We start from the raw sequence: 20,443 nt of genomic DNA, 5'->3' as shown, positions 1-20,443 counted from the left end.
AGGAAATCAACTCTGAATATTCGTTGAAAGGAGTGACATTGAGTCTGAGGCTTCAAAGTTTTGATGACCCAAGTTTCCAAATTTATGACCATGATAACTGACTCATTAGAAAAGAGCCTGATTCTCAGGAAAAGCATAAGAGACATAAAGTATTTATGGGGAGTCATAAAGGAGTGGAAGTTTGCACTAATATGAAACCCTCTCTCATTGGAGCCAGTAGGGAACTCTTGGACTGCTAAGGGCAGTATAATTGTCTGTGGGGCAGGATATCTTTTTTCTAGGCTCTTAATCTGCTTTTTGAAACTTGTTAGGAATCTAATATTTAGAATCTGTTATCACTTAGGGATTTAATTCCTGAATCATTTGTTTCTCCTGTTTTGACTCTTCCTTTTCTCCTCTTAGGCACCTCTCTCACCTGCCTCTTTTTTCTTTGCTCTTCATAACTTGGTGAACCCTTTTGGCTATTTCTGGATGTGGAGAGTTGTTTAATAATTAACCTTGGGGTTTGATCTTCTGTGCTTTGTGGAGGCAGCATCCCTGATGCTACTGTAACAGGGAACTGAAACCAGAGGCCAGGATATCAATTCCAGAACTGTGGATCATTGTCAGACTCCTGTCCCCAAGGAACATTAAAAGGCAAGCACACACACAAATCTTCCCATGCCTACATGGAAACCAAGATCCTCACATGAGCCACCCAGTTAAATGTAAGAGAACCCATAATTATTCTCCTGGAAAACAGGAACACAACGATGAATATTAAAAACTGGGCTGCCCATAGCCATACCAAATACACAGAGAACCAAAACACATTACTGGACGTTTCACTGCACTCCAGAGAGAGAAGATATAGCTTCACCCACCAGAGCACAGACACAAGTTTCCCAAAACATGAAATCTTGACAAGTCACTGGTCCAACCCCAACCACAAAAGCAGACTCCATAGCAAAGAGGAGCAAAAACCCTCCAGCCTGCACAAAAGGGACCCTGACTACAGCAATCTAAGCAAAATGAAAGAATGAAAAAATATTCAACAGGTGAAGGTTCATGATAAAACACCAACAAATCAAAATAGATAAATAAAAGAGGAGGAAATAGGAAGTCTTCCTGGAAAAAAAAACAAAAACAGAATAATGATAATAAAGATGACCTAAAATCTGGAAAACAAGTGGAGAGGCCTATAAATACACTGGACACATGGATTTAGAAGATTCAAGAATCTTTAAAAAGGAAATAGAATAAATAAAGAATCAATCAGTAATAATCAATGCAACAATAGAGATTAAAAAAAAAACACTCAGGACTACTTAGATGGAAGGTAGGATGGTGAAAATAAATAAAATAGAGTGGGGGAGGGGATGAAAGTAGAAGGACAATCTCTGAGAATTCTAGAACAATGTTAAATGCCCCACCATGAGATTCATAGCTGTCTAGATGGAGAACAACACAACAGTTAAACAAGAAAGAAAAATAACTGCTTTGAGAAAATTCTTGAGATAAAATTTGAAAATCTCCCTGAAATGGGGAAAAAATATTTCCCTGTGTCCCAGAATCCCAGAGTATCTCAAACAGAATAAACTCAAAGTGAAACACTCCACAAGGCATAGTAATTAAACTAAGAAAAAAAAAATAAACACAAGAAGTAAACATCAAGGGTACAAAGGAAAAGAGATTAATAACATACACGTAGACCCACATATGGATACCAGCTGATCTTTCATTTGAACATGTTCAGACCAGAACAGGATGGTTGCACATACTTAAAGAAATGAAACAGACAAATCTAAATCTCACAAGGTCACTTTCAGATATAATGGATAAATTAAATCTTTAAACAAGAGCTGAAAGAATTCATCCCCATGAAACTGTTAAAGTGGGTCGTTGACTTCACATGCCATCAGATTTGGAAAACTCATCACTGGCCACGAGGGTGGAATAGATTAGTTTTCATTTCAATGACTAAGAAGGGAGATCTTAAAGAACGTTCAAACTACCATGCGACTGTGCTTAGTTCACATAATAGTAACATAATACTCAAAATCCTTCAGCAGTATGTGAACCAAAAATTTGCAGATGTGCAACCAAGATTTGGAAAAGATAGAGGGACCACAACAAAAACTTGTCAACATTCACTGGATCCTAGAGGAAGCAAGGGGATTCAAAAAAAAAAAAAAACATCTGCTTTATTGACTGCACTAAAGCCATTGACTCTGTGATTCACAATCGACTGTGGGTAATCCCTAAACAGACATGCATATCGGACCTTCTTATCTGAGAAATGTGTATTTGGGTCAAGACACAAGAGTTTGAAGCAAACATGGAGGAATTATTTACTAGTTCAAAACTTGGAAAGGAGTGTGATTAAGCTTTAGATTGTCACTTTGTTTACATGAAATATATATGCAGAGTATACTATACAAAATACCAGGCTGGATGAATCACAAACAGGAATCAAGGTAGATGGCAGAATCCTCACCAATCTCAGATATACAGATAGTACCATTCTAAAAAGAGAAATGAAGAGGGAATAAAGAGCCTCTTGAAGAGTTTGAATGATGAAGATGAAATCCTAGCTGAGACTTCAATGTTCAAAAAACAAAGATCATAGCATATTGCTCCATTACTGCTTGGCAAAGAGAAAGGTGAAACCTAGAAACAGTGACAGAGTTGATTTTTCTGGGCTCCAAAATCACTGTGAATGACAGTCATTAAATTAAAAGACACTTGCTTCTTGGAGGAAAAGCTATGACAAACCTAGACATTGTATTAAAAACAAGACACATTCACCGAACTAAGAAAGGTCCCCAGTGCACAAGCCCATGTTTTTTATCCAGTTGACATGGGGAGATGTGAGAGTTGGAATATAAAGAAAGCTGAGAGATGAAGAACTGACACCTTCCATCTGTGCTGCTGCAGAACACTCTTCAGTTCAGTTCAGTCACACAGTCGTGTCCAACTCTTTGGGCATCCATGAGCTTCAGCACGCCAGGCCCTGCTGTCCAACACCAACTCCCAAAGACCACCCAAATTCATGTCCATTGAGTCAGTGATGCTATCCAAACATCTCATTCTCTGTTGTCCCCTTCTCCTCCTGCCCTCAATCTTAACCAACATCAGTGTTTTATCCAATGAATCAGCTTTGCTCATCAGGTGGCCAAAATATTGGAGTTTCAGCTTCAACATCAGACCTTCCAATGAACACCCAGGACTGATCTCCTTTAGGATGGACTGGTTGGATCTCCTTGCAGCCCAAGGGACTCTCAAGAGTTTTCTCCAACATCACAGTTCAAAACCATCAATTCTTTAGCACTCGGCTTTCGCCAGAGTCCAACTCTCAAATCCATACATGACCAATGGAAAAACCATAGACTTGACTAGACGGACATTTGTTCACAAAGTAATGTCTCTGCTTTTTAATATGCTATCTAGGTTGGTTGTAACTTTCCTTCCAAGGGGTAAGTGTCTTTTCATTTCATGACTGCAGTTACCATCTACAGTGATCATGGATCCCCCCAAAATAAAGCCTCTAAGTGGTCCCTTGGACTGCAAGGAGATGAAGTCAATCAATTCTAAGGGAAATCAACCCTAAGTATTCATTTGAAGGACTAATAATGAAGCTGAAACTTCAGTATTTTGGCCAGCTGATGCAAAGAGTGAAGTCACTGAAAAAGACCACGATACTTGGAAATATTGATGACAGGAGGAGAAAGGAGTAATAGAGGATGAGATGGTTGGATGGCATCAGCAATACATGGGCATGCATTTGAACAAACTCTGGGAGAAAGTGAAAGACAGAGCGGCCCATTGTGCTACAGTCCATGGCGTCACAATAGAGTTGGAGACAACTTGCTGACAGAACAACGATAATCAATGGCTCTAGAGTTACTTCTTAAAAACACTCCAAAATATACTTAATGAAAGTAGTAACAAATTAAGGTGCTATAATGTAATGTTTTTTGTTTTTTTAATATGGCAGCTATAGACTCTGAAAGAGACAAATTTTAGAATTGAATCAATTTTAAGAAGTAGTTTGCAAGGAAAATTTTATCCAAGCAATAAACAATAAAGAACCCTAATGATTATACTAATAGTAGACAAATAAGTCTTTTAATCAGGAACGTTTTCAGACAAATGGCATTAAATATTATTATACAACATTTTTTAAAATGTATTTATTTTAGTTGTAGGCTAATTACTTTACAATATTTTAGTGTTTTTTGCCATACGTTGATATGAATCAGTCATGGGTTTACATGTGTTCCCCATCCTGAACCCTCCTCAGGATTAAAGTCTGGCTGAATGAAACACAATTCTCAACTCTTAGGCAGTGCATTTGTCCCAGTGAGTAGCCAAATTCCAATATTTTAAAATAAGTTGTCCTTGTACAGCATTTCAACTTTCAAACTACTTTTATAATTTCCTACTTATGATAGTTCTGAATATCAGAGGCTTACTATTATGTACTAAAACATAAAGGAATTCATGTTTTGATAAATTGGTGACATCAATTGATAATCCTTCTTTACTTTTAGAAAAAAATGGTAATCAAATAAAGTGAGGAATACTTATATCTACAGTTTGAATTTATTCTAGTTGATTTAGCTCTGAATTTTAAGCTTTTGCTTTATGTTTTGTCTATACATACTAAAGCAGTCCTTGTTGCACATTTTACTTGACATATGCACTGGTACACATTTCACTTGACATACACACTGTGATGCATTTCTTGTCAATTGCCCAAGTTGGCCAACGACTGACTTTCATTTTTCAATTTAAGAAACTATATGAAATTGGAGTATAATAGCTTTTACAATGTTTGTACCATAGTGTAAATCAGCTATCAGTATGTATACATGAGCCTCCCTTTTGAGCAGCCCTCCCACCTGCTCTTGAGCCTCCTCTCCTACCCCACAACCCACTCCTCTAGGGCACCCCAGAGCCCTGAGGAGGAGCTTCTCACTAACTACCTACTTCCTACTTGGTATTGTATGTATGTCAAGGCATCTTTCTCAATTTGTGCCACTCTCTCCTTCCACTTCTGTGTCCAAGTTTGTTCTATACCTCTCCACTTCTTTTCCCACTCTTCAAATAGATTCTTCAGAACCAGTTTTCTGGATTTCACATATATGCACTAATCTACAATATTGGGCTTTCTCTTTCTGAATTACTTCACTCTGTATAATAGGCTCTACATCCATCCATATCTCTAGAAATAATCCGGTTTTTTTTTCTCTTTTATGCCTGACAAATGTTCCATCCTGAGCATGTACCATATCTTCTTTATCCATTCTTCAGTAGATGGACATCTAGATTGCTTACATAACTGGTCTACTATAAATGGTATTATGTAGATACTGGTATACACATTTTCCCCCCCAAAGGTGGTTTCATTTGGGTATGTCAAATAGTGGGATTTTGGGGACATATGGTAGTTTTCTAAAGAACTTCCATAATCTGCTGTATCATGGCAGTATTTATTTACGTTCCTAACAACACTGTAGAGGGTTCGCTTTCCTCCACATCATCCCCTTCATTTATTATTTTAAAATTTATATATGTGTGTATACATATATATATATATATACATACAATATATAAATATTTATATTATAAATTAACCTATATATAAAAATTTATAATATATTTGTATATTGTGTGTATATTATAAATATGTACATTATATATGTATGTACATTATATATACACATATAAATATACATATATAAACATAAATTTATATATATAAATTTATAATATACATACAATATACATCTGTATACGTACAATGTATGTGTATACATACAATATACATTCAATATATGTGTATATATATATATATATATATATATACACATACACACATTTACTTCTTTATTTGGTTACACCAGGCCTAAATTATTGTATGTGGAATCTAGTTCCCTAACCAGGGATCAAACATGGAACCCCTGATTTGGGATCACGATATGTTAGCCACTGGACCACTAAGGAAGGTCCCCTGTAGTCGATTTTTATAATGATCACTATACAGAATGGTGTGAAATGATACTTCATTGTAGTTTTGATTTTTGTGCCTTTGCTATGTTGAGGTAATGTTTGTTAGCCTCAGTTTCTGAAGAGCTTTTTTATCACATATCCTTGTTGAATTTTATCAAAGTGTTTTTTGGTATCAATTGAGGTGATCATATGGTTTTAATTCTTCCATTTGTTATGATGTATCTGATGGATTGATACACAGCTACCGCAGCTACTGGAGAATGCTTGCATATCTGGGGAAAAACCTCACTTCATAAAGCTGTTGGATACTTTTCATGTGTTGTTGGATTCTTCTTGGGAGTATTTTGTTGAGTATGTTTGCATCTATGTTCATCTATGTGATAGTGGTCTATAATTTTCATTTTCTGTGTTATCTTTGGTGTTGGCATCAAGGTGATGCTGTACTGGTAGGATGAGTCTGCAGGTTTTCTTACCACTGAAATATTTTGCAAGAGTTTTACAATTGCATGTGTTAACAGTTATCTTAATGGTTCATAAAACATCTGTGATGTCATCTGGAACTTGAATGCTGTTAACTGGAAAATATTTCATAACAGTTTCAATATTAGTGCTTGTAATGCTGTGTTCATATTCTCTGTTCCCTCTTAGTTGAGTTCCTAAGAATTAGTCTGTGGCTACCAGATTCTACATTTTATTGGCTTAAAGTCATTTATTGTAGTCTCTCATGATCCTTTGATAGTTCTCTGGTATCCGTTATAATTTATCCTTTCTCATGTATAACTTTATTGATTTGAATGTTCTCCCTTTTTTGTTGATGAATCTAGCTCATGTTTTATGTATTTTCTTTATGCCCTCCAAGAGTCCTCTTTTATTATTATTGATCTTTGCTATTGTTTTCATTTTTTTCTTTTATTTCCTATTCTGTTCTCTATGATTTTTTTTTTCCAAAACAAATTTTAGGTTCTATGTTTATTCTACTTTTTCTAATTAGTTTAATTATAAGGTTAGGTTGAATATTTGAGACATTTATTTGTTATAATCTTTACTGTTTAGTGTTTTATCATTTTTCATAGGTTTGATGCATACACATTTTTATTGTCATTTGTTTTTTTCCCTTCTCTCTGATTTCTTCATTGATTTCTTGGCTATGAAGAGGTATACACATAAGCCTCAATGTATTCGTGCTTTTCAGTCTGTTCTTTGTTATTTATGTTTTTGTTTGTTTGTTTGTTTTGTTTTGTTGTGCTTCCCTACCCATGAATGACAAGTAAATCATAATATTTGGATAAAGAAAAAAAATACTCGATAAAATTTTGATTATCTTAAATTTACCAAGGCCTGATTTGTGATCCATTTTGTGATTTATCCAGAAATATTTCATTTGCCCTTGAAAAGAAACTACATTCTGCTGCTTTTGGATGAAATATACTTAAGTATCAATTAAATTGTCAGGTCTGTTGTGTTATTTAATTTTGTGTTTCTTTTAATACTACATTTTTAAATTGGAAGATAATTGTTTTCCAAAGTTGTTTTGGCTTCTGCTATACAAAGGCATGGGTCAGCCTACAATACACATATGACAGTTATTGTGCTGTCATTCAATTGGTATTGTTTAGTTGTTCCATGTCCTTCTTAAATGTTTCTTGCATAATCTCCATTTATTTCCTGAGATGTTTGATCATCTTTACTATTGTGACTCTCAATTCTTTTTCAGTGACAATTTCTACTTCTTTTTTAATTATGCCTTATGAGTTTTAACCTTGTTTATTTGCCTGCAACATACTTTACTGTTTTCACACTTGTTTAGCTTACTATGTTAATGGTCTTTTCTTCCCAGGGTGCAGGATTGTAGTACTTGCTTCCAATCTGTGCTGTGAGTGGATAAGTTTGGTCAAGTGGCTTGTGTTTCCTTGGAGAGGGAGGGACTGGCAACTATATTCTTGTGGTCACAGCTGATGCTTCTCTCTCTCATGGTGGAACCATGTCAGTGGGGTCTTTTGCAGGTATGCATGGGTTTATGGGTATAGTCTGATTTAGACAGTCCATCTGTGAATGACTTGGCTTGTGTTTCTGTTTTGGTTTTTCTGTGCTGTGAGGCATCAGCTCTGGATAGTATAGGCTTCTGGGTAGTTCTTAGTTTCAGATGGAGGCCTTTATAGAGACTCTCACCAATTAATATTCACTGGAGCCAGAAATTCTCCAGTGGTTTATGATCCTTGATGCAGTGCTGAAACCCTAGATGATCAGGCCCAACTTCCAGTCAGAACCAAGATCACAGAGTAAAAGATTAGACAAAGAAAATAAAGTAAGACAGACAAATGGTAAGAAATAAAAATTAAACCACAAGTAAAATAACACAAGCAATAATGACAATAGGGAAAATCACACAATCAACAGGAGAACTAACCAAATAACTTGTAAGACATAAAACAACACCAGAGTAGAGTGCCACCTGAAGAATAAAGGAAAAAAAATCTGTCAGAAATGACAAGACATCTCCCACAGAACAAGAGATAATCACAGTTAATTTAGAAATATATACCTATTAAAACAGAAATGAGAAAAAACAACATCAACAAAAGGCACAAAAAGCAGGAAAACAAAGTCCATGATATATACATACAAAAAAATATGATTTAAACAATCTTAAAACACCAAATAGGCAATAATAAGAAATCATACAAGTGAGAAAAAGAGTGAATAAAAAGAGTAAAAAAGGTATACCACCATACAGCATAGCAAAGCATTGTAAGTATAATTAATGTTACCTAGGGTTCCTGCTGTCAGTGTTCTGGTCCCAAGCATGAGCCACAGCACAGCTCCACCTCTCAAGAAACCTTGACCAAATGTGGGCCAAACTGAACTCTGGATCTTCAGTAGGGACAGGTCAGATTCTAATCTGGGATAACTCCTATTTATTCTTAGAGCTCCCAAAGCCTGGGTATTTTCACTCATCAGAAATCTATTGTCCTTTATGTATCCCACAGAGAAAGCATCTGCACAGTTGATTGTGTGTATTTAATCTGTAGCTTTCTCATCTGGTGGGAAAGTTTTCAATCCTGTTCCTTAATTACCCCGATCTTGGGTCTCAGATGTAGTTTTAAAACAAGGTCTCCATGTGGTCACCATAGGAGGCTGCCCCAAGACCCTTGTGGAGCTCTTGGGCCTACCTTGGTGAGCACAGGGGGAAGCTGTACAGTTGCTAGGACTGTAGGAACCCAGGTGGTATCAGTTTTCAGAGGAGCCAGAAAATGCAGGCAGAAAATTTATGGTCCTAATGGGATCATTTTCTAGCCTATGGTGGCAGAAGTATGAATGGTAGTTCTGGCAAGTCTTTTTCTGTTGCCTGATCATAGGTCTTAGCATGTGGCAAGAGTGGGGAATTCAATTCTGTCACCACCTCCTCTGTGTGACTGAGTCTTAAGGTCCTGCTTCTTTGTCAGTTTGGGATTTATCAAAAGGCATTCCTTCCTACACATTTTGTCATCCCAGATCCATCATTCCATCTCCACACAGTCAAAAGACTTCACTCCTAGGTTGGCTTTCTAAACCCATATTTCATTTTCCAGGCCGAATGCACAGTCATTGACCTGCATTGCAGTTTAGAGCATGCAGGACCACACCATACATTCTCTGTTTGATCCTCACTCTAGACAAACTATTTCATCAGCATCTTCACCTTGCTACCTTTCAGTTAAAAGTAATTTAAGTTTAGTGAGGGGACTTGCCTGAATCCTCACTCTTTTCCCTGCTTCTCCATCTCCCACCTCAAGACACATGGTTGTTTCTATTCCTGTCATCCTCCTTATCCCATCTTCCCTCCATTATTCCCAGTCATGTCTAGTTTCCCTATAATCTTCTCCATTGAGCAAGATCTTCTGCTAATATTCATTGATGCTATGGAGGATCTGCTGCCGTTATAGAAGGATTCTTTGTGATACCTCTGTGGAGAGATTTGCACTCAATGTCCTCTTATTTTCTGCAAAATTGGAACTTCTGATTTTCTTTCTAGGCAAGTTCTGTAATTCCTTTATGCATGCCAGTGAATCGACAAACTTTAGTTGACATGATTTAATCTGTTTGATGGGAGGTTATGTACATACAGGCATAATTGGCACATAATTGACTTTGAACATGCAAATAACCACATTTTTATTCTTCCTGAATTTCCAATAATGAGGAATTGTCATCAGCTTCAGGAAATATAGTTCTTTTCCAGATAAGAGATGGTACAGGAATTGGGCTTAAAAAGTGAGTTCCTAAAAACCTCTAGTATTTGTCAAACTGTCCTGACATTTTCCCAGAGTACAGATTCCTTATTTCTGCTCTGGAAACTTAACTGTTTTAAGTGGGTGTCAAAGATAAGAGACTGGCATAAGGATAATTTAATTTTTGTATTAGAAGGTGGCAAATGCCCAGGTATGTAACAGTTTGTAGATGATAGCTTGAAAGAGAGAGACAGAGGAAAATATCCCAAAAATAAATAAATAAATAAAGAAGGCAGGTGTAGTTAGTCATTTAATCTTAATAGGTAAAACTTAACTGGAGTTTGGATTATAGAAAAAGCAAAAGGATTACATGAAGTCGCCTACATCTGATTTATTGTCTCTGTTAATGACTTACACTGCATATGAAAATGAATCATATCTGACTCTTTGTGACCCCATGGACTGTAGCCTACCATTTCCTTCTCCAGGGGATCTTCCAGACCCAGAGATCAAAACTGGGGTTACCGCATTGCAGGCAGATGCTTTACCATCTGAGCCACCAGGGAAGCCCTTACACTGTGTGGGTCACAACAAATTGTGGAAAATTCTTAAAGAGATGAGAGTACCAGACCACCATAACTGATTCCTGGGAAATGTGCAGGCAGGTCAAGAAACAACAGTTGCAATTGGACAAGGAAAAATGAACTGCTACAAAATAGGGAAGGAAATACATCAAGGCTATATACTGTCACCCAGCTAATATGACTTCTGTGCAGAGTACATCATGGAAAGTAACTTGCTGAAAGAATCTGAAGCTGGAAACAAAATTACTGAGAGAAGTTTGAATAACCTTAGTTATAAGAAGACAACACACAAATGGCTGAAAAACACTAGGAACTAAAGACCCCTCTGATGAAGGTGAAAGGGGCGAGAGAAAAAGCTGGATTAAAACTCAATATAAAAACAAACAAACACACAAAAAAATAAGATCATGGAATTTGATCCCATCATTTTGAGATATATCATTGAGATACAATTGAATCAGTGACAGGTCTAACTTTCTTGATCTCCGATATCATGGCTGGAAGTGACTGCAGCCATGAAAATAAAAGGCACTTGCCCCTTGGATGAAAAGCTATGACCAATCTAGACACCATACAAAAAAAGCTGAGATATTACTGGAAAATGTCTGAAAAGTCAAAGTTGATTTTCAGGAGTAATGTATGGAGGAGGGAGCAGGACCACAAGAACAGAGTGCCAAAATGCTGATGCTTTGCAACAGCCGTGCTGGAGAAGACATGTCAGAGTTCCATGGTGAGCATGGAGTTCAAACTAGTAAAGTATGAAGGAAATAACCTCTAACTATTCTCAGAGGGTCTGATGCTGAACATGAAGAGCAATTGGCCACCTGAAGCAAAGAGCAAAATCAATGGGAAGAAACTGATGCTGGGAAAGATTGAGGGCAGGAGAAGAAGGGAACAACAGAGGGCGAGATGGCTGAAAAACATCAGTGACTCAAAGGTCATGGGTTTGAGAAAACTCGGGGAGATATGAAGGGCAGGTGAACCCGGGGTTCTTGCTGTACATGGAGTCAAAAACAGTCAGACAAGGCAACATAAAAAAATTGATATTGAGAGTGCTTGGGGAGATGGTTCAGATAGCATGGTAACTCTGTCAGTGTACCCGGGATGATAAGTGAGATTCAGGACAATTAGAAAGAACACAGCCCTTGTCAGTTTCCTTCTTTTCCTCCCTCAAATTGTACTTCTCACAATGTCCTTTGAGAGCTTTCCAGAGAAGGAGAACTCCTGAAGAGTCATGTGGTATCCTGAGATGGAAAACTTATCCCACCTGCCACTTGGATCTACAAGCTTGGTCTTGGGCAGAGGCAGGCATCATCTCTAAATATCTACTAGAGCTGGTCATCTTCTGATGTGTTAACAGGCATGGTATATGATATTAAGGATGGGGTGGGAGTTAAACAAACTTATAGCTTCTCAATCAAACTCTGTAATCCTGGGAGCATCTTTGACTTGTTTATCCTGGTTGCTCCTAGGAATGCTTACAAGGGACTACATTACTGAGGATGGATGTAGGTAGGAGACTGGATCCTTTTTGACTTTGCTACATGCCTTCTCTGTGCACAGGCCATTCCTCTTCTCTTAAGGTTACACGTTTTGTCTTAGATGAAGGTTGAGGATTGTGGAAATGTATGAATGCATGTGAAAGCCCCATAAAACTGAAGACAGGGAGTGCACAGTTTTCCTCTTTGAATCAGGTCTCAAGACTTTTCGCTTTATAGATTTGCACTATCAGAGTATCTCAAATATTCATAAAATTGTTTTATGATGTTTGCTACACAGAGTTGAAGCTAGAAGCCCTGTATAGTCATCATCCTAGCAATGTGATGGGGCTTGGACATTTAAGATATTATGTAAGAAGTATCTGGGTAATGTTATAACTTCCTTCTATTTTCACCATCTAACTGATACACTTGAGATGGGGGAAGGCAACTTCTACCTTGTGGGAACAGAATTCCATATTTAATCCTTAGTTTCTTTGATTCCTAGGAGTATTCTTCATTATGGCGAGTGTGCAGCCTCATATAGGAAGGTAGTATCCTAATACAGGGAGGCCTGATTGAGACTCCAGTCATCTACTTAGCCTTCTCTGGTACTGCCATATTAGCATGTGAGCATATGTTATTGCCAGACATAACAGACCTCTGAGGTCCCACTCAAATTTTTCTGGGCTGATCAGGAGTGTACTAGAGTTTTCAACTATGTATGGGTGGAGTAGCTTGGTGAATATCGAAATGCTTTCAACCTTTGCAACTCACCCATTTGTCTTGCACTTTGAAAAGTGAAAGCAGACTTTTCAATGGGCATTTTAATTTGTGCCTCTTTATATTTTTGAATTAGCCATTTCTTCAGCTGAAATCTCTAACATAAGAGTACAAAAGAGAAGCCAGGTATACATACTCACAAACACAATCTTAATTTGGTACACACACACACACACATGAGCACAGTCACAATCTTATATGCTCAAAACACAATTATGAAAGGAAAAGAAAACCCAAGGTCTCACTGAAGGACACCTATGAACTGCACAGAATTTCTCTGTTACTTGTTTCTAGGCTTAATGTTAGAAGTTATTTTGTAGTTGAATGATTTCATTCTAGTGACATTTTTAATCAGAATGCTTTAAAAGATATATCTTGTTTCTGCATTCCATGGGATCTTAGAATATTTTGTATGCAAGACTATTCTGTGATTTGCTAAAATGAAAATAATGCTGTAAGGTAACAATATTGAAATCATAATGACCCTGCAGTTACAAATTTAGTTGTTATATTTTAAGTATCCAATTTCATTCTCTGAACTTCTCTCATCAAATTTTCTACTTTTTGCACAAATATTCTGTATTTACCTCACTTAAATTTTGTTTTTATTTTTACATTTTAGGCACCAATTATAAAATAAACACATAAAGGAAAGAAAATTGGAATCACGTACAATATTTGCCTAATGTACTAAGCTATTTTCTCTATAAGCTTTTGAGGATTAGAGGTACTGATATGTTAAAGACATATGGGAATTGATCACCAAGGCAATATATCATGTAACCAGGCTTCCCTTGGTAGAACAATTGTAGTACAGGTTAATAATATGCTTTCAGGAGGGAACAAAAACTGTAGCTTTTCAACATGTCCTTATCCATGCCTCTTCCAGGTTATCTCAGAGGACTAAGTGGATTAATACTGTTCTTTTGAGAAGGACCTGCCACTCAAAGGAGAACATGAAAAGAATGTAAAAGGGACTGAGAAGGAATAATCAGTGCATGGCAATGAATCACATTAAAGGTTATTCTGCTCAAAGCATGCAAATTTGACCACAAAGTAAGGCACCTGAAATCTAAAACAAGGCCACTGGATTTGGGGCTTGAAATGATAACTTAGAAAGCCAATTTCAATAACCCTTAAAATTGATGCAAAATTCTTACTTCTAAAGCAGGGTATTGGAGGAGCCAAGATGGTGGAAGAATAGGACAGAGAGACCACTTTCTCTCCTACAAATTCATCAAAAGAATAATTGAACGCAGAGCAAACTTCACAAAACAACTTCGGATCGCTAGCTGAGGTCATCAGGTGCCCAGAAAAGCAACCCATTGTCTTTGAAAGGAGGTAGGACAAAATATAAAAGATAAAAAGAGAGACAAAAGATCTAAGGATGGAGATCTGTCCCGGGAAGGGAGTCTTAGTAGAGGAAGTTTCCAAACACCAGGAAACCCTCGCACTGGCGGGTCTGGGGGGAGTTTTCAAATCTCGGAGGGCAACCTGACTGGGAGGGGAACAATAAATAAAACCCACAGATTATGTGCCTAAAAGCAACTCCCAGCAGAAAAGTACCCCAGACGTCCGCATCCGCCACCAGCAAGTGGGAACGGAGAGGAGCGGGCGGCATTGCTTAGGGTAAGGACCGGGCCTGAGTGCCCCGAGGACAATTGAAGGGAGCTTTTGTGAGTTACCAACTTAAATTGTGGTACAGCAAAAGAGAGAGAGAAAATTAACTGGCCCAAACACACTGCCGGCCATTCACAGAACAAAGGGACCGAGCAAGTCCAGAGAAGAGCTCGCAGGCTGCAGACCGGCCCAGGCCCACCTGAGGCAGAAGGCAGGGGGGAGGGGAAAGGGGCAGGCTCGGCCCCAAGGACCGCATCCCCTACAGCACTGCAAACAGGCCTCCAGTTTCTGAAGTGGTTCCCTTTGTTTATTTGGCTTCTGTTTGCCAGTCTTTCAGTGCCTAATTTCCGCCCTGACACAGGCGGGCGGAGGTGGTCTCTTATTCAGGTTGCTAGTTCCGTCGTGCTGCGGAGGGGCTGGCGTTGCTTTCCCCTTCTATGCTGCTCAGGCTCCCAGCTGTTCTACATGGAGCATGTCTGTACTGTTGACCTCTTTTCAGCAGTGAGACCCCCGAAAAATTCTGAGGTCTCTAGCCATGTTCTGAAGTCACTGGCTACCCATTTGTCCAGCAGGAATGGCAGGGGTCTCCATGATCCCTGGGGCCTCTTCCAGTTTGTTCTGATTCAGCTCTTCATTCACCTTGGAACACTGGCTACAGACCTTTTAGCCTCTGATTTTTTTTTTTCCATTTATTTTTATTAGTTGGAGGCTAATTACTTCACAACATTGCAGTGGGTTTTGCCATACATTGACATGAATCAGCCATGGAGTTATATGTATTCCCCATCCCGATCCGCCCTCCCACCTCCCTCTCCACCCAATTTCTCTGGGTCTTCCCAGTGCACCAGGCCCGAGCACTTGTCTCATGCATCCCACCTGGGCTGGTGATCTGTTTCACTATAGATAATATTCATGCTGTTGTCTCAAAACTTTCCACCCTCGCATTCTCCCACAGAGTTCAAAAGTCTGTTCTGTATTTCTGTGTCTCCTTTTCTGTTTTGCATATAGGGTTATCATCTTTCTAAATTACATATATATGTGTTAGTATGCTGTAATGTTCTTTATCTTTCTGGCTTACCTCACTCTGTATAATGGGCTCCAGTTTCATCCATCTCATTACAACTGATTCAAATGAATTCTTGTTAACAGCTGAGTAATATTCCATGTTGTATATGTACCACAGCTTCCTTATCCATTCAACTGCTGATGGGCATCTAGGTTGCTTCCATGTCCTGGCTATTATAAACAGTGCTGTGATGAATGTTGGGGTGCACGTGTCTCTTTCAGATCTGGTTTCCTCAGTGTATATGCCCAGAAGTGGTATTGCTGTGTCATATGGCAGTTCTATTTCCAGTTTTTTAAGAAATCTCCACACTGTTCTCCATAGCGGCTGTACTAGTTTGCATTCCCACCAACAGTGTAAGAGGGTTCCCTTTTCTCCACACCCTCTCCAGCATTGATTGCTTGTAGACTTTTGGATAGCAGCCATCCTGACTGGCGTGTAATGGTACCTCATTGTGGTTTTGATTTGCCTTTCCCTGATGATGAGTGATGTTGAGCATCTTTTCATGTGTTTGTTAGCCATCTGTATGTCTTCTTTGGACAAATGTCTGTTTAGTTCTTTGGCCTAATTTTTGATTGGGTCATTTATTTTTCTGGAATTGAGCTTCAGGAGTTGCTTGTATATCTTTGAGATGAATCCTTTGTCTGTTTCTTCATTTGCTATTATTTTCTCCCAATCTGAGGGCTGTCTTTTCACCTTACTTATAGTTTCCTTTGTTGTGCAAAAGCTTTTAAGTTTCATTAGGTCCCATTTGTTTATTTTTGCTTTTATTTCCAATATTCTGGGAGGTGGGTCATAGAGGATCCTGCTGTGATTTATGTCGGAGAGTGTTTTGCCTATGTTCTCCTCTAGGAGTTTTATAGTTTCTGGCCTTACATTTAGATCTTTAATCCATTTTGAGTTTATTTTTGTGTATGGTGTTAGAAAGTGTTCTAGTTTCATTCTTTTACAAGTAGTTAACCAGTTTTCCCAGCACCACGTGTTAAAGAGGTTGTCTTTTTTCCATTGCATATCCTTGCCTCCTTTGTTGAAGATAAGGTGTCCATAGGTTTGTGGATTTATCTCTGGGCTTTCTATTCTGTTCCATTGATCTATATTTCTGTCTTTGTACCATACTGTCTTGATGACTGTGGCTTTGTAGTAGAGTCTGAAGTCAGGCAGGTTGATTCCTCCAGTTCCATTCTTCTTTCTCAAGATTACTTTTAGCCTCTGATTTTAAGAAGAGGGAACAATCAATTTATATCTCAGCATGAATCCTAGGCATATTTTACTTTCAGAGTATGTCTGTCAGTGGGTGTTTAACCAGACGAACTCATCCTAAAAGATAAGTCTTCCATTTGACTTAGAATTTTCAATCGCTGAGGCTTTGGACCTCTTAGAGATAAGGGCACTTCTCAGATCTTTCCATATTTCGAACTGGGGCGGGGATGGCAAGCCTGGCTAACACCTCTTTCAGTGCTTCTAGAAGGAAAAAACAAGGAAAAACATTCTTTCACACTTTTCTGACACCCAAACCAAGAAAGCACCCTTTTTTTTTTTTTTTTTAATAAAGTACTAGCTGAAGATACAAAAATTAGAGCCTCAAAGAGCAGCCCAGAGCTCACCATTATACTTTTACACTTGTGTGTGTATTAAGTATAAAATAATGACGTTTGGACAAAGGAGTTTTGTAGTTATTTATTTTAAAGTTACAGTACTTAAAAACCCCTTGGCAATAAATAACTTGGCTGTCTCAAGTACTGCTTCCCAGCGGGAGCTCCAGGCGAGCCTGGCCCGGGCTGTGAGGTTAGGGGCGGCACTGCCCGGTGAGGTCGGGGAGCCCGGCAGTCAGAACTCTTCGATCTTCCTCTGCAGGTACTTGAGCATGGAGTCCATGCCCTGCACCATGCGCCAGATCTTCTTCAGACCCTCGCACTCCCGCTCATTGGCCTGCTCCAGCTCCAGCTTCATGTTGCAGCGCACAAGGGACTTGGATTCCTCGAGCACGACGGGGTTGCATGAGGCGAGCTCCTTGCTGTAGACCGTGACTTCCTGGGTGAAGGTCCCAGGCCAGAACACCCGGGAGACCATCCTTTGCCTCACGCCTCCTGTGCCATTGGCTTCCGCCCACAGAGCAGCATTTCGTTTGCAGATGCTCCTCCCATAATCTTGGGGAACATGACCGTGGAACAGCCATCTGGACACTGTCTGAATGTGGTATAGGGCATCTGGAAACATGCCTTTTCGTTGACCCAGACCACATCACAAAGAGGTAGGATGGATGCTCCTAGCCCAATGGCCAGGCCATTCACGGCTATGATAATAGGCTTCATGAACTGGATGAAAGTGTTCACGAAGTTTCTGATGGCCTTCCCCATCCTGGCACTCTCCCTCTTGTAGTCGTCTGTCAGGTGCTGGATGAAGTAGATGAAGTCCAGGCCACAGCGGAAGACGCAGCCCATGGCACTGAGCAGCACCAGCTTGCTGCCATCCACCCGACCGTGCTCAGGGCCCTCTGCAGCTCCTTCATCACCTCCGGATTCAGTGAGTTGTTCTCGGATGACTCAGTGGACAGCAGGATGTGGGTGAAGACGTCCTTCTTCCGGACCGTGATGTCCCGGTACCTGCAGGTGCTCTCTGTCTGCGGCACTGTGAAGTGCAGCCACTTGTCAAAGGGCTGGTCTCGCCTGCCCTCGATGAACTCCCTCTTCCCGGCTGTCACGCCAGTGACTGACGTCTGCAGGGTGGTCGTCCTGTTGGCCATCGGTGCGTCCATGAGAGGGGAGGTGCTTTTCCCATTCACAGCCAGCCCTGTGGCTGTGGCCGCGGTCATGGGCCTGACGCCTGCGGCACCAGTGGGTGCATCCTCGGCCGGTGCCCACACCGCCCCCAGGCCCAGTAGGGCCCCTACCGGCTTCTCCGCTGCCGCCTCTGGGCCACTGTGTCCTCCGGCCCCTGCTCCACGGTGTACAGGTTCTCGGGGCTCTCGTCCTGAAAGCCGTCCACCGCAGTGGTGCCCTTGATGGGGCTCTTGGGCACGAGGATCCTGATGTCCGACCGGGCCAGGTCCACGTTTTTGCGGGTGGCCAGGCCCGGCATGGGGCTCCTCCAGAACTTCTGGCGGTAAACAATGGGCTGCTCTTGACCTCGTGCTCCTTGCCCACCACTAGGACCTTGGGAGCGTCCTTGGAGAAGCTGCTCTTGGTGGATCTGGGGATCTGCTTCTGGCCATTGTTCGGGGAGGTCCGGTTGGTTCTGGTGAAGGTGCCCTCCTTCTGTTTCTCACTGTGGCACCAGCTGAAGTCGTGGATGCACTCCTCGCAGTTCACCAGGTGCTGCTCTGGCTCCCACATGTTGTCCTCGCTGTCATAGCCTTTCCACCGAAGCAAATACTCTGTCTTCCCTTTCTTGATTTTCCTCTTGTCAATGATCCCTTCCACTTCATACAGCTCCTCAGAGGCCATGGCGTGTGGCACGGGGGCAGGGCCTCTGAGGCCACCTTATTCATTTTGAAGACTCCCAGTGGTCTGCTCCAGAGCCCCTGAGCACGCCTATATATAGGGGACCACACCCTTATGATTTTGAGGTCAGTAAGTCAATTCCCCAGCCAATGACAGCCTTCCCCCAGCCTTGGCATCACAAAGCCTCATCCTGAAACCTCTGAGGGTGGATGGGGAGCAACTCAGATGATTTGTGGGGAGAAATGAGGCATTTTTCATGATCCTAAAGAGCCCGCCAATCTCACCTGCCAGCCTCATCTCTCTAAGTCAACACAGGTGGGTCACATGGCAGGGAGAGTGTGTCTCTTCCAAACCTTGCCTCACAGCCAGGTTTCAGTCTTTCATTCGAGTCTCTCTCACATTACATTATTATCTACTTTTGTTATCTTGCCTCAAATCCCTCCACGATAATTAGGCTGCGGAAACGAGAATAATTTCACTTTCCTCCTACAAATGGTCTTAATGCACCTTGAAGACCATTCAATTCTGGGCCACTTATGAGAAACCACTTCCATCCCACCTCTTTTTCTCAGTCTTCATCTAGCTCTCCTCAGTTTTCTCATCTCCAGTCTGAAACCCCTGTCCTCAAGCTGTGAGAATGCACTGAATACATACATTTGCTCTTGCTGCACTTGGCACTGTCTTGTTTCAACTCGAGGACTAATGGTCACCTCCCTAGGTGTAATACCCAGCCTTTGGTTTTAACATGGTGATGTGGATAAGGCAGATAAATGCATAATCTGGGTTGTTCTGGATAACCCCAAGAAGGAAATGACCACCTGCAACTGATTAGTATTCCCAGGAAGGAAGGGGTGGAGCTTGCCCAGTGGTGTGTGAGCCTTGTGTGCAAAGGGCTTCTCAACATGCGCCCTCACAAATTTCTTCTCATCCTATTTTCCTGCCAGAACCCCTCTGGGTGTTATCTCACAGTTGCGACCATGGTGGAATTCATTTCCATGAATAGCTACCACAAGCTTCCAGCTTCTTGGAGGAAACACTGAGTAATCATGCCTACGCATCTGGTTCCCAAGGTCTCTCATTGAGGTTGTTGGCTCTGGAGGATAGGGGAATGAGTTGTGTGCTTCACCACAGTCCCTGTGTTCCTAATTGACTAGCAGGGTCAGCAAGCCTGAGAGGTACCCCGAGGGACATTCTTTGTTGACTTAGTGGGATTTCCTGTGGTTTCCATGAAATGCTGTCTTCCTGGTGTCCACTGGTTGCTTACTCACCTACA

The 20,443-nt window shown here is 40.5% G+C and overlaps 1 pseudogene; it reads right to left on the bottom strand.

The window, feature by feature from the left end:
• Nucleotides 1-17,557: 17,557 nt before the first annotated feature.
• LOC122436437 lies at nt 17,558-19,173 on the bottom strand (annotated as a pseudogene).
• Nucleotides 19,174-20,443: the final 1,270 nt, after the last annotated feature.

Source organism: Cervus canadensis, chromosome Y (assembly GCF_019320065.1).
Source record: "Cervus canadensis isolate Bull #8, Minnesota chromosome Y, ASM1932006v1, whole genome shotgun sequence".
Classification (NCBI taxonomy): Eukaryota; Metazoa; Chordata; class Mammalia; order Artiodactyla; family Cervidae; genus Cervus; species Cervus canadensis.
This window is presented reverse-complemented; position numbering and strand designations above follow the sequence as displayed.